The 15,843-nt window shown below is 39.6% G+C and overlaps 1 protein-coding gene across 4 annotated transcripts in view; it reads right to left on the bottom strand.

Annotated features, from left to right (window-relative positions):
• Window positions 1-15,843, bottom strand: part of plcb1l (phospholipase C beta 1-like) — a 157,001-nt gene that overhangs the window by 116,472 nt on the left and 24,686 nt on the right. The window lies entirely within an intron of this gene.

Genomic DNA, 15,843 nt, shown 5'->3' with positions numbered 1-15,843 from the left:
CAATCACATCCATCTGCTCTGCCTACCACATCCTTGGAGATGACAACAAAACCAGCTTGGGCTAAGTTTATAAAGACGATAAAGCAGTGCGCACTTCTAATGCTTTTGGCGGTAATGTTTAATTTAGTAACACCAAAGCCAAATCCTCTGAAACAACAGTGCTTTTGAGGGCTAAGTGAGTTTTACTTAGGACATATTGATTAACCATAGTTCTTTTATAAGACCTGTAAGAAAACAGTAAACTGCTATTGCACTTTACCTCTAGTCTGCTATGCCCAGGGTTGCTACCCACCGAGCTACCATGCTGCCCTCAGTGTTTAATATAACTGATCAAAATACACATAACTAACAACAATTCTGCTGTGAGTGAAATCACATGTGCAACAGTTTTTTTTAGTTGGAATAAATCAGTGTTTAAGATGACATTATACGCAATCATTTAAATTCCACAGACGTCATATACACTTACCAATAACTAACCATATATCCAATGCTAACAAAGGCTTGCAGAACCCCGACTGTTTTTCAAATGAGAGTCCTGCAGCGTGTTTCACCCAAGAAACAGCTCTGATTTCATTCTTAATTGTATTCTGTATCTCTGAAATTGGATCCAGGGGTCTTTGGAAACTAGGACAATGGCAAGAGACTAGAAAGTAATTTCACAGCATGCTCAGCTTTTCAAAATTCCATCACCGGAATCAATGCATTTCAGAAAGACATGTGAATAAAATCTATTTTAGTACATGCCTTGTTCCTTAAAAATAGCGAGAATAAAAATTCTGGGTAATAAAAATACCCTGGTATAAACATGGTAAAGTAAATAACTAAGAATATAAAGGTGAAAAAAAAGTTTCTGAACCCTTGGTGTTACCTGGTTTTGTAATGTATTTACTTATAAACTGTGGACTAATATTTATTTGAGCAATAATAAAAAAAAAAAATTTATTTACCTCTATGAAGAATACAAACACAATTATACTTGTTATGTATTTATTAAAAACAAACACAAATCCAAATTTGATCAAAATTCTACTGTAATGGGAAAACAACATTGCAGTATACACCTATCAGCCATAATATTAAAACCACCTCCTTGTTTCTACACTAACTGTCCATTTTATCAGCTCCACTTACTATATAGAAGCACTTTGTAGTTCTACAATTACTGACTGTAGTCCATCTGTTTCTCTGCATGCTTTGTTAGCCCCATGACACTACCATGACATGGTGGTGGTGTGTTAGTGTGTGTTGTGCTGGTATGAGTGGATAAGACACAGCATCAATGATGGAGTTTTTAAACACCTCACTGTCACTGCTGGACTGAGAATAGTCCACCAAACAAAAATATCCAGCCAACAGCGCCCCATAGGCAGCGTCCTGTGACCGTTGATGAAGGTCTAGAAGATGACCAACTTGAACAGCAGCAATAGATGAGCGATCGTCTCTGACTTTACATCTACAAGTTGGACCAACTAGGTAGGAGTGTCTTATAGAGTGGACAGTGAGTGGACACGGTATTTAAAAACTCCAGCAGCGCTGCTGTGTCTGATCCACTCATACCAGCACAACACACACTAACACACCACCACCATGTCAGCATCACTGCAGTGCTGAGAATGACCCACCACCTAAATAATACCTGCTCTGTGGTGGTCCTGTGGGGGTTCTGACCACTGAAGAACAGGGTGAAAGGGGGGTAACAAAGCATGTAGAGAAACAGATGGACTACAGTCAGTAATTGTAGAACTACAAAGTGCTTCTATATGGTAAGTGGAGCTGATAAAATGGACAGTGAGTGTAGAAACAAGAAGGTGGTTTTAATGTTATGGCTGATCAGTGAACATAGTGTTAGCATTTTATGAATAATTAAATAATTGTGAAATAAATGAAAATCTGATTGCATGAATACATTAATAATGCATTCCAAGGGGGACTTTAGTATCACCAATTCAACTACTTCCAAGAGGTTCACAAACTTATTTGCACAGCTGTAATGTTAAAAAGAATTGTACCTTAACAATCTTGACATTTAATCAATATAAACGTAACTGCAATCTAATCATGTAAACAATCCTCAGGGGTGTTTTAAGTGCCCAAGATTTTTATTACAGCTGACCTTTCCTGTATTGTTTCTGTAGAAGCTGCAGGAAATAACGGCCCACAGTGAGCCGAAGAAATACTTTATTATTTAATGGACTCTAGATGACATGACATGCTGCCAAAAAATCTATTTCAAATCAATATCCTAAAATCAGCAAACGCCCCAACTTACCTCTTCACATCAGCAACCTATTTGCTGATTGATTTGCTTTTGTTCTTTGTGCCGTCTGTCTCTCACTCTCTCGAGGAACATCAACACAAGGGAGCTGATATTTTAAGTATACACTCCCGCGCCTCCGCCTCGCCTCAAAGCACTTGTGCAGCGTTAAATTTGATACTTTATCATTTTACCAAATTGAATTGGCTGAACACAAGAAAAAAAGTCGGGTGACCCACATTTCTGACATACTTAACAGTGAAGAGAGAGAGATGGAGTTTAACACATGGACATGTGCATGATGATGAGACAGACAGTCCACACTGTTCATCCAAACCTTAGCAAGTCCCTTACTGATGTCTGCTCCAGGGACACGTTACAACGGCTGACCCTGCCCTCTGACCCCAGCTTCTAAACAGGTTAAAATATACAAAAAATATAAGAAATAAGAATTTCATAATGTTGGACATGTGTACATGTATGTGGGTCATTCCTGGGACTGGGTGCCTTTTGGACCTTAAAACTTTTTGAAAATGAAACACTGTTTTAATTAACTGTTTTTCATGTTTTATTATAAAAAGGACGTGTTATACTTTTCCAAACTAATACTGGTCAAGCTCAATTACACATGCACCTCATATACACTGTGACGTCCACCCTGGTAAGTATTAGGTTGTAACAGGGTGGACCGTAACAGGGTGGACCGTAACAGGGTGGACATTTTGACATAAAATTAGTCATAAGCTAGAAAGTGAGCAAAGCCATGCTAGCATAAAAGTGAATTCAGACAAAGAATTCTCTGCTTAGCTGCTCAGGTGGCACAGCGGTAAAAAGTTCGCTAGCTCACCAGATACATCGTATCGAATCTCAGCTCTGCCTTTCCGACTGGGCTGGGTGGTAGCATGAACAATGATTGGCTGTTGTTCAGGGTTAGAGGGTAAAAAAAAGTCGGATCATAGGTCCTCATAACTGGTGCGACTGCGGCCCCTGCTGGCTGACTGATGGTGCCTGCACAGGGCTGAGGAATAATGCTGATGGGGGTGTGGCGCTCCGTACACAGTGCCCGTCAAGTGTATGAACTCGACTCGATTCTCTGCTTTTTAGTATGATTATTTTTAAAATGATCAAATCGTGTTGCTTTTTCTCATATATCCCATAACAGGGTGGACATGTTATGGTTTACCATATAAGACTTTTAGGATAAAATGTGGACAAAACTACATTAAAATGAGGAGTTTAATAAGCCACTCATCTTCCACAGTTGTTTTCCCTCCAAAACAACCATGTGAGCTCCAGGAAATGATGTATGTAAAACAGCTCTTCATTTTAATAGACATAACATAACAAAGAAATAACAGGGTGGACAGCAACTTGAGAGACGTGTGAAAAACCCTTATAATCAGCAATAAAATGAAACTCATAAAGAAAAAAAATCCAAGGTTTAGAGGGACTTAAGCAAAACCTTTTAAACAGTAATGACAGATATTTTCATGATTAAACCTCATATATCCATCACTAAATCAGAATGTACAGCACTGGGGACATGGGAAAACCTCTGGTATCTAAGAGATAAAAACAGTATGCATACAGTCTTTTTTTTTTTTGGGGGGGGGGGGGGGGGGGGGGGTAGGAAACTTTGTGTTTAGTATTTGAAAGTGTTCATTATGTCAGTAAGGTGTTTAGAAAATTTTATTGTTTAAAATCTTATTTAATAAATATAATGATCAGTACTGGGGACACAAAAGGCCCAGAATTGTACGAATGACCCATATATGACAAAAAAGAACCCTACAGACATGCCAGAGCATAAAAAACAGTTCATGCTTAACAGCCTCAGTGTGGAGGACAAGGAGGACAGGAACTAAAACAAGTCTGCAAAGAAGACAAGATAAAAATAACTAAGTATGAACTTTAGCTTAAGGTGATGACATTTACATTTTAGGCATTTAGCACACACTTTTATCTGAAGTGACTTACAGTACTGTGACAGTATACTGTCTAAGCAACTGAGGGTTAAGGGCCTTGCTCAAGGGCCCAACAGTGGCAACCTTGCAGTGGTGGGGCTTGAACCAGCAACCTTTTGGTTACTAGTCCAGTACCTTAACTACTAGGCTACAACTGCCCTTCGATGAAATAAGTTTAATATTTTATTTTATTTATTTATTAAGATTTTAACGTCATCTTTTACACACTATGGTTACATTCATGACAGAAACGGTAGTTACTCATTACACAAGATTCATCAGTTCACAAGTTTATTGTCAAAAACAGTCCTGGACAATTTAGCATCTCCAATTCACCTCACTTGCACGTCTTTGGACTGTGGGAGGAAACCGGAGCTCCCAGAGGAAACCCACACAGGCACGGGGAGAACATGCAAACTCCACACAGAAAGGACCCGGACTGCCCCACCTGGGGATCGAACCCAGGACCTTCTTGCTGTGAGGCGACAGCCACTGTGCCGCCCAAAGTTTAATATAAAATAAAGCTTAAATCTCAGATTTTTGTGACATACTCCCACCACCTTTATGACCACCACTGGGGGGTTTACAAACCAGTGGCACTGAGGTAAATTACACTGACCCACTAACACTGGGACCCAGAGCTAAAATCTTCAACGGTGCTGTCAGCCGATCAGGCATCTACATACTGGTTCTGTTTAAAAACCTAGCACACCAGCGCCGAGATTCTGAACTCCTCGGTTCGAAACTCTGACCGGACTATGTGGGTGGGGTCTTTAAACGCTGTGTAAGGACCCTGATTGGCAGAGAGAGAGGCGCCTGTGCAGAATGCATGGGTGAAAAAAGGTTCCGCTAAGGGCTGCATGCGGGTCAAAGGAGCAGCAATATACTCACCTCAACTGCAATCAGGGATCCCCCAGCAGCGAAAGACAAACTGACTAAACTCAATTGGGAGAAAATGGGAGAAAATGCATAAAACAAAATAGAAAAAAAAAAAACTAGTGAGCTGCCATGTTGCCTACTGCCTACCTGGGCAGCTGTGTAAGTAGAGGCAGTGATAAGACATCAAACTCATAAGGCAGATTATAATGCACCACTTAGCGATTACAGCGATTACGTCACTGTAATTTTTGCTTACTAAGCTAACACAGTTAGCCTCAGGCCATTCAAACCAATGGGCTGAGGCAGCACAACCCGCTAGAATGCCAGCTAACATCTTCCTCTGTGTACCAAAAATGGTTAAATTGTCACTGAAAAACCAGAATTTGCAAATAAATGACACTTGTACTGTACACCTTGTACACAAATTAAAAACAATGAGAACTTATTTACATTTTAAAAGAACTTCATTGCTCTGCATCCATCTGCCATATTTGTAATTTTTTGTGAGAAAAATTGAGCCACACTGAATGCTGGGATTGCCTTCACCGCTAATGCCTAGTTCACACTACACGATGTTTGCCCTGATTTTCGCTTGCCGACTGGTCGGGGAGACCAGAGAAGATTGCCTGCAATTCCAGTTGGTGATAGATCGTGTAGTGTGAAACCCTCTATCGCCGATCAGTCGTGTAGTGTGAAAGCCACACCGACTTTGAAAGACTCCCGATTACAAGAGATCCAGCTGTGTAGTGTGAACTGTACAGCGACCTGATGACTTGGAAAGTCGTGTAGTGTTAACTTGGCATAAGGAAGCATCGGATGCTCCCTCGTTATTCAGTCAGATTATCACTTTGAAATAAGGCACCTTAGTAAGAAGCATTTTAAGGCATCTAAGAATTCAAACAGCCTTCTTCTCGGTAGTATGGATGAGGTAAAATGCTTCTATGCAGAGAGCTCACTAGGTTTTGAAACGGACCCAATGTGATCATTGGCTATGTCTGAAGGGGGTGGTTGAGGCCCCGTGATGGTGTGTTACCTGTGGGGTGTGAAACTGTCCGGAGTGTGTTATGGGTGTTATGGTGGAATATGCCTGATTGCATGTCTTTGGACCCTTGTAGACACAGGGAGAACATAAACCCCCCCCCCCCCCTTTCCAATTAATTCTAAAGGAATTTAGTGGGGTTAGGGTCAGTGTTCGGTTAAGGGTACTGAAGTTCCTCTACAGAAAAAGCTTATCTATCCAGGTCTCTGTGCATTTACCTTGTGCACAGTGGCCCAGTAATGCTAAAGCAGGGAAGAGCCTTCCTCAAACTCTGACGCAGTTTGTTGCCACAAATTTGGAAGCATTTCGTTTGTTTTCATAAAATAAAAGAACATAGTTATTGTGTTCTGATCAATTTCATGTTGTAAATATTCTCACCGGTAAAACACCTCTTCTTAATGCTAGCCCACGCTGTAAAAATTAACTAAGCCCAGTAAACTGTAGATGAGCTATCAGCACAGCCAAACCAACCGTGATGCTTAATTGTCATAGCAACAGGGAGGGCCTGTGTGGAGTAAAAGTCTACGTATTAGCGCCGGCTACATGATGAGTCAACTCCATAAGAGCACGGTCCAGTCATAAAATATTACACCAGCAAGAGACAGAAGCCACACACACACTGATAGCGACTTCCTGCTGTTGCACCCAAATGTGGCTTCAAGCAAAAACAAAGAACTCAGTTTATCAAGTAGTATTTTTAAGCTACTTGTTTACAGGGCCGATTACCTTTTCACAGTGGGAAAACTGGTTAAAATACTGGTTTAAAAATAAATCAATAAGTAAATTTGAGCATGTACAACCCCAAATCAGAAAAAGTTGGGACAGTATGGAGAATGCAAATAAAATAAAACTGCAGTGTTCCTTACATTTATTTTGACGTTTATTTGATTGTAGACAGTTTGAACCCAAGATATTTCATGTTTCGTCTGCTCAACTTCATTTCATTTATTAATAAACATCCATTCCTGCATTTCGGGGCTGCAACACATTCCAAAAAAAGTTGGGACGGGGCAATTTAGGGCTAGTAATGAGGTGAAAAAACTAAATAATGATGTAATTCCAAACAGGTGATGTCTACAGGTGATTGTAATCATGGTTTGGTACAAAAGCAGCCTCCAGGAAAGGCTGAGTCTCTACAGTGCATAATATCATTAAACCATTCAAGGAATCAGGAGGAATTTCAGTGTGTAAAGGCCAAAGGCACAAGCTTAAGCTGAACGCCCGTGATCTTCGATCCCTCAGACGGCACTGAATCAAGAACCGCCACTCAACAATAGCTGATATAACCACATGGGTGAGGGATTACTTTGGCAAACCTTTGTCAAAGATGAAAAGGACCATCTAGACTGTTATCAGCAAGTCCAGACGCCAGGGTCTGTTTCAGTGTCCTTGGCAAATGTCATTAACAATTCTCAATGTACTTTTCTGCATTAATGCTGCCATCACAGATCTTAGAGCAACATATGCTGCCTTCAAGACGCCATCTTTTTCTGTCTGTCTATTCTCTTCTGAATCTATCCATCTATCCATCCATCCATCCATCCATCCATCTACCCATCCATTTACCCATCCATCCACCCATCCATCCATCCATCCATCCATCCATCCAGACTGCTGCCTTGTGACTGACTGGTTATTTGTAAAAAGAGCAAATCTGAGGACAGAAACTAATCCTGGAAAAAAGTTGTGGCTTGCAATTGACATTTCAATTCATTCTGAAAGTGTTTAATAGGGTTAAGGTCTGGATCTTTTGTAGGCCACTGGAGTTCCTCATTATGGACCTCACTTTGTGCACAAAAGCAGCAAAATGGTTTCTGTGCTTTCTCAAAATGAGTTAAAGACTGCTGTGATTTGTACTTTTCAAAACTGGTAGAAAAGCACTCGCTGTGAAAACTCCCGCAGACGCTCATTGAACCACCTTATTATAAACACCAGACACTCAAGTCTTACAAATAGGACTAGAGAAATAAATAAAAAACCAGCAGAACTTTGTAGCATTGACCTCTGCACTGTTTTCTCCCTGCTAAGTGAGATAATGTTCTGGATCTATCAACAGCATTGAACGTGAGAGAGGCTCTTGACTGAACCTATTCCCTCTGCTGCAGTCATTATATTAATAAAAGTCCCTCACCAGTAGCTATTAGTGCCACAGGGGTAATAGAGGACAGCAGCAAAGACACACAAAGCATAATCGTTCCTCCAATGATTGAGAACACTCGAATGCTAGTCTGCTAGGGCTAAAAGAGCATTGATTCCCTTTCCCCAATCAAAGGAGGGGAAGGTAAGGATAACAATGCTGCAGTTAGTGCTCTGAGATAATCACTGTCCTAAAAGCCTTATTACAACATTCATATTTTTCTCATTCATATTTACTTTCTTGATAGCACCACTTTTGGAAAAGTGCCTGAGCCTATAGAACCAATAGAACTAACCAATAGAACTAATAGAACTTATGTAACAAGACATTCTGTAAAACACCTACGTATATCAACCATGTTAAAAAAAAATGTGCCCCCTTTGTTTTTCAACCAACCAGTTTACTAAATTTAACTGGTCGGTTTGTGAATCATTTGGCCTGACAATGTTTTTCTTTTTTTCTTTCAATTTTCAACTGTCCAGATTCAGTGAGCCTGTGCCCACTGTAGCCTCAGATTCCTGTCCTTAGCTTAGAGGCATTATTAGATAATTTGTTGTTCACCCTTGCTGTAAGGAGTGGTTATTCAAGTGAGCAAGGACTTTTTGCCAGCTTAAACAAACTAGATGTTTTGTACACCTTTTATTTAACTGGTCAGTTTGGCTAGTTGAACACGGACAGGAAACCCTGTCCAGGTTGTGTCCTGCCTTGCACATAGTACTTAAGGCACTCAGCCCACTGCAACACTGACCAGTATAAAGCAGGATAAAACACACAGGCAAATGTTAGCCAGACCTATAAAATAAAAATCTCATGTCTTAAACTTCCATGAAAGGAAAGCAGCAACTCTCATTTCACTGATCAGCCATAACATTAAAACCACCTTCTTGTTTCTACACTCACTGTCCATTTTATCAGCTCCACTTACCATATAGAAGCACTTTGTAGTTCTACAATTACTGACTGTAGTCCATCTGTTTCTCTACATACTTCTTTAGCCTGCTTTCACCCTGTTCTTCAATGGTCAGGACCTCCACAAGCCCACCACAGAGCAGGTATTATTTAGGTGGTGGATCATTCTCAGCACTGCAGTGACACTGACATGGTGGTGGTGTGTTAGTGTGTGTTGTGCTGGTATGAGTGGATCAGACACAGCAGTGCTGCTGGAGTTTTTAAATACCATGTCCACTCACTGTCCACTCTATTAGACACTCCTACCTAGTTGGTCCACCTTGTAGATGTAAAGTCAGAGACGATCGCTCATCTATTGCTGCTGTTTGAGTTGGTCATCTTCTAGACCTTCATCAGTGGTCACAGGACGTTGCTCATGGGGTGTTGTTGGCTAGATGTTTTTGGTTGGTGGACTATTCTCAGTCCAGCAGTGACAGTGAGGTGTTTAAAAACTCCATCAGTGCTGCTGTGTCTAATTGTAGAGCTACAAAGTGCTTCTATATGGTAAGTGGAGCTGATAAAATGGACAGTGAGTGTAGAAACAAGGAGGTGGTTTTAATGTTATGGCTGATCAGTGTACATTAGTGCTAATCAAGTCAGAATCGTTCTGTCCATGGAGCTAAAAGTTAGCTTCCCTGAGTTTCTGTCAGTCAAAGCAGAGTATCCTGAACTAGCGAAGTTAGCATTGATGTATTTTTGCCTCTACTTGGCTCTGTGAAGTAACGTTTTCTGCTCTCATCTACAATAAAAGGAAGTACCGCGTACGATTTACGACTAGTTTTAACTGAAATTGAACCATGAATTTCTACAATGTGCTCGCAGTAACAGGCTCAGCTGTCGCATTGAATAAGATAGAGCTGTATTATCTTTTTAAGTAAATATTTCAATCAGCAAAATTGCATCATATGCATGATGTGCACAATGTTAATTATATTATTTTAGCTTGTCAAGAGCTTTCACAATGATTTCTGTGCGAGGGTTGATAGGGTGGGGTGCAATTTCGAGGTCGGCACACGGAGGGGGGCACATGTCCAATATGGTTGAAAACCCCTGGGCTAGTGTACCAAGTATATAAGATATCCTTTATTTGTCATATATACATATACAGGTGTACAGTACAATGAAATTCTTTCTTTGCATATCCCAGCTTGTTTGGAAGCTGGGGTCAGAGTGCAGGGTCAGCCATCGTACGGCTTGCTCAAGGACCCAACAGTGGCTGCATAGCAGAGCCTGGACTTGAACCTCCAATCTTTCAGTTGATAGCCCAAAGCTCTATCCACTAGGCTACCACTGTCCCTTGGATATCACATCGCCAAGCGTACAGAAGCCTTTTCTAAGGTTCTTAGACTCCACCAAACTACAGTAAGACACAATCTCTAAATGAACAGAACAAAACTGTGGTAAGTCTATCCAGGAATGATCAGCCATCAAAAATGTCTCCAAGGGTTTAGCAACAACTCATCCAGGAGGTAAGAAAAGATTCCACAAAACATCCAAAGACCTGCAGATGTTTCCTATCTGAACTTCATTGTTCATGTCTTCACAATACAAAAGAGACTAGGCACAAATAGCATTTCAGAGACAGAAATATGGATATTAGATCATTTGTTCCAGAAATAAACAGAACAGCGTTTTACTAAATGTGTTTTCAATTGTGTACTTTGTGTACTATTACGTTTGGTTAAATTATCTGAAATCATTCAGTAAGAGAGGCAATCTGAAATAAAGCAATTACATTTTGACAGCAGCATGTATTAAACAGGAATGGACATGTTGTTTGAATTAACAATGTCAAAAAGGATCCTCCATTCATTTCATTCATGTAAAAAACAGCAGTCATAGAAAAGGGAAGATTCAATCCCAAATCAGAAAAAGTTCTGACAGTATATAAAATGCATATTTTAAAATTACAGATATTTCATGTTTCATCTGCTCAACTTCATTTCATTTATTAATAAACCTTTATTCCTTCATTTCAGGCCTGCAACACATTCCAAAAAAAAGTTAGGACAGTAAAGCATTTACCACTTTGTAATGTTGCCATTCCTTTTCACCACACTTGAAAGACGCTTTGGCACTGAGGATACCAAGTGATTTAGTGTTTCTGGTGTTAATTTGTCCCATTCTTCCTGCAAACACGTCTTAAGATGTGCAACAGTACGGGTCGTCGTTGTCACATTTTTCCTTTCAAAATTCTCAAAATATAGACAGGTACACATTTCCACTGTGTGATGGTCCATCCTAGATGCCTCTGAGCCCAAAGAAGTTGATGCCGCTTCTGAACATGGTTAACATAAGTTGCACAGTAAAGTTTTAAGTGGCATTTGTGCATGTAACTCTGTATTGTAGTGCTTGACAGAAGTTTTCCAAAGTAATCCCTCACCCATGTGGTTATATCAGCTATTGTTGAGTGGCGGTTCTTGATGCAGTGCCGTCTGAGGGATCGAAGATCACAGGCATTCAGCTTAAGCTTGCGCCCTTGGCCTTTATGCACTGAAATTCCTCCCGATTCCTGGAATCGTTTAATGATATTATGCACTGTAGAGGGAGAAATATGCAAATCCCTTCCAATCTTTCTTTGAGGTTAATTGTTTTTAAACATTTCAATCATTTTCTCACACATTTATTGACAATCTGGAGATCCTCTGATCATCTTTACTCATCGAAGACTCAGCCTTTCCTGGATGCTTTTGTACCAAACCATGATTACAATCACCTGTAGACATCACCTGTTTGAAATCACATCATTATTTAGTTTTCACCTCATTACTAGCCCTAAATTGCCCCCGTCCCAACTTTTTTTTGGAATGTGTAGCAGGCTTGAAATGCAGGAATGGACGTATATTAACAAATGAAATGAAGTTGAGGAGACAGAACATTAAATATCTTGGGTTCAAACTGTATACAATCGAAAAAAAGTCAAAGTAAATGTAAGGAACACTGCATCTTTTTTTATTTGCATTTTCCATACTGTCCCAACTTTTTATGTTTTGCGGTTGTAATATGACTAACTAATATAGTCATTAAAAACAGTACATCTTACAAATTCATACCACTTTTTTACAACCAGGAATAAACAGATATAACCCCACAAAGCTTGATGACACGTTTTAGACTTTGTGTATCTGCAAACCCAATTCCAAAAACGCTAGAACAATAATGTAAATTAAAGCAAAATGCGATACCTTTTGTGTATATATGCATTCAAAGTTAATACAAGAGCATATTCATTACACGGATACATGACCTTTCCTTTTATCAATGTTCTGTAATTGTTTGGAAAGTGAAAATATTAAATGTTGTAGTTAAATTGTTTTCCCCATTCTTGCTTTATTTCACACTTTAGTTGTTTTGGTTTTGGGGATCACTTTTTTTGCATGTTATGCTTCATAATGTGCTATGTTTTTAATAGGTGTTAGTCCTGGATTACAGGCAGCCCAGTCTAATACCTGTAGTCATTTACTACAAAGCCATGCCTGTAGGTTCAAGCAAAGACGTTGTTTATATGGCTGCACATGTTGCTCATAAATACATATTTACCCCTCAGCATTAGTGGTGCTTTTATGATGTGGCATTAAAATGAACACACCCCCATGTTATGACAGACAGCGGCTTTTAAACTTTGCATTGGTAACAATTAAGATGATTCTTTTGCTCTTTGGCAAAAGTCATGGACCCAATTATAGAGACTCTGAAAAATAATATCCTGACTAAAAGCATGGACATTAAACTGAAGTCCCCTTTTTCCCCTTTATTGTGTCTGGGAAGATTTTTTACAAAATTGTTGATTGACTTCAGTAGACTCACAGCATGTCCTTTTTGTTCTCACTTTGTGCATGACAGAAGTTTTCCAAAGTAATCCCTCACCCATGTGGTTATATCAGCTATTGTTGAGTGGCGGTTCTTGATGCAGTGCCGTCTGAGGGATCGAAGATCACAGGCATTCAGCTTAAGCTTGCGCCCTTGGCCTTTATGCACTGAAATTCCTCCCGATTCCTGGAATCGTTTAATGATATTATGCACTGTAGAGGGAGAAATATGCAAATCCCTTCCAATCTTTCTTTGAGGTTAATTGTTTTTAAACATTTCAATCATTTTCTCACACATTTATTGACAATCTGGAGATCCTCTGATCATCTTTACTCATCGAAGACTCAGCATTTCCTGGATGCTTTTGTACCAAACCATGATTACAATCACCTGTAGACATCACCTGTTTGAAATCACATCATTATTTAGTTTTCACCTCATTACTAGCCCTAAATTGCCCCCGTCCCAACTTTTTTTTGGAATGTGTAGCAGGCTTGAAATGCAGGAATGGACGTATATTAACAAATGAAATGAAGTTGAGGAGACAGAACATTAAATATCTTGGGTTCAAACTGTATACAATCGAAAAAAAGTCAAAGTAAATGTAAGGAACACTGCATCTTTTTTTATTTGCATTTTCCATAGTGGTGCTTTTATGATGTGGCATTAAAATGAACACACCCCCATGTTATGACAGACAGCGGCTTTTAAACTTTGCATTGGTAACAATTAAGATGATTCTTTTGCTCTTTGGCAAAAGTCATGGACCCAATTATAGAGACTCTGAAAAATAATATCCTGACTAAAAGCATGGACATTAAACTGAAGTCCCCTTTTTCCCCTTTATTGTGTCTGGGAAGATTTTTTACAAAATTGTTGATTGACTTCAGTAGACTCACAGCATGTCCTTTTTGTTCTCACTTTGTGCAGAGACACACTTCTTACTACCAATAAAAAATGATGCTTTTTATTTGAAAGAAAAATAAGTGGCAATCTGCTCAGGACTGGCGGGAAATGAATAATGAGCAGTAGAAAGAGAAAATCTTCTCCCCTCTGCCAGAAACCTAAATCGGATAAGACATTTATTTTTCTTCATCTCTTCAAAATTGTTTATTTATAGTACAAAGCATAGTTTTCTATTAAATCTACTTTTATTCTAACTTTCACAATTTTTAGTTTAATACCAGCATTTTTCTTTTAAATGTTTTATACATTTTAACACTAAGCTTAGAGATAATGTGTTGTTAATTACATTGTTGTATGGTATTTGTGTTCTGAAATCGTGACTTTAAAAAAAAAACTAATTCATTTGTTGAGGCATCGTTGTTTTTTTTGCTAATGTCACTGGTATGTACATTAGTGCTAATCACTATGAAAATCAACTAAGGATAATAACGGCCACCAGTGCTTAATACGATATTCAAATATCTGTCTGAAAACTTCTTGGAAATGCTGCGCACATTTGAATCTATTCAAATAGGGGGGCTTTTTAACAAGCCACAGTCCATGTCATTAATAAAGTATTTCTAACAAAAAGAATGCTTACTATAAGCAAGCTCACTTCCTCTTTCATCACTGGTATCACTATAGCACAGAGGCAATGGGCTCTACAGTTCTGGAGGGACAACAGAGGGAATGTATGTAACTTTGGACAGGCTACGCTTAATTGATTGTAGGTGTGAATGGGTATGCAAGTGAAAGAAGGAGTGTGTTGCACTGTGTGTGTTGACCTTTATGTGGCACAGGACCCAGAGCAGCCACAAGCAGGATGATGTTGCTACTGAATATTCATGAACGAATAAATTGATAAATGTTGTAAAACAGTAGAATAAAATCCAAAAGAAGATTGGAAGAATATAAACTATACATATACACTGATCAGCCATAACATTAAAACTACCTCCTTGTTTCTACACTCACTGTCCATGTTCCAATTACTGACTGTAGTTGATCTGTTTCTCTACACACCTTTTTTAGCCTGCTTTCACCCTGTTCTTCAATGGTCAGGACCCCCATAGGACCACCACACAGCAGGTATTACATAGGTGGTGGATCATTCTCAGCACTGCAGTGACACTGACATGGTGGTGGTGTGTTAGTGTGTGTTGTGCTGATATGAGTGGATCAGACACAGCAGTGCTGCTGGAGTTTTTAAATATCGTGTCCACTCACTGTCCACTCTAGTAGAGATTCCTACCTAGTCGGTTCACCTTGTAGATATAAAGTCAGAGACGATCGCTTATCTATTGCTGCTGTTTGAGTTGGTCATCTTCTAGACCTTCATCAGTGGTCACAGGACGCTGCCTACGGGGCGCTGTTGGCTGGATATATTTTTGGTTGGTGGACAATTCTCAGTCCAGCAGTGACAGTGAGGTGTTTAAAAACTCCATCAGCATTGCTGTGTCTGATCCGCTCATACCAGCACAACACACACTAACACACCACCACCATTGTCAGTGTCACTGCAGTGCTGAGAATGATCCACCACCCAAATAATACCTGCTCTGTAGTGGTCCTGGAACAGTCCTGACCATTGAAGAACAGGGTGAAAGGGGGCTAACAAAGCATGCTGAGAAACAGATGGACTACTGTCAGTAATTGTAGAACTACAAAGTGCTTCTATAAGGTAAGTTGAGCTGATAAAATGGACAGTGAGTGCAGAAACAAGGAGGTGGTTTTAAAGTTATGGCTGATCGGTGTGTATCAACTGGAGGTGAGACTCAAACCTAGGTCTTTAAAGCCCTGATGTTGTGATGCACCTACTCTACCAGCTGTTTCTCACACAAGTTTATCAATTTATATAACACAC

Source organism: Trichomycterus rosablanca, chromosome 9 (assembly GCF_030014385.1).
Source record: "Trichomycterus rosablanca isolate fTriRos1 chromosome 9, fTriRos1.hap1, whole genome shotgun sequence".
Classification (NCBI taxonomy): domain Eukaryota; kingdom Metazoa; phylum Chordata; class Actinopteri; order Siluriformes; family Trichomycteridae; genus Trichomycterus; species Trichomycterus rosablanca.
The sequence above is the reverse complement of the archived record's forward strand: the minus strand, read 5'-3'. Positions and strand labels throughout refer to the sequence as shown.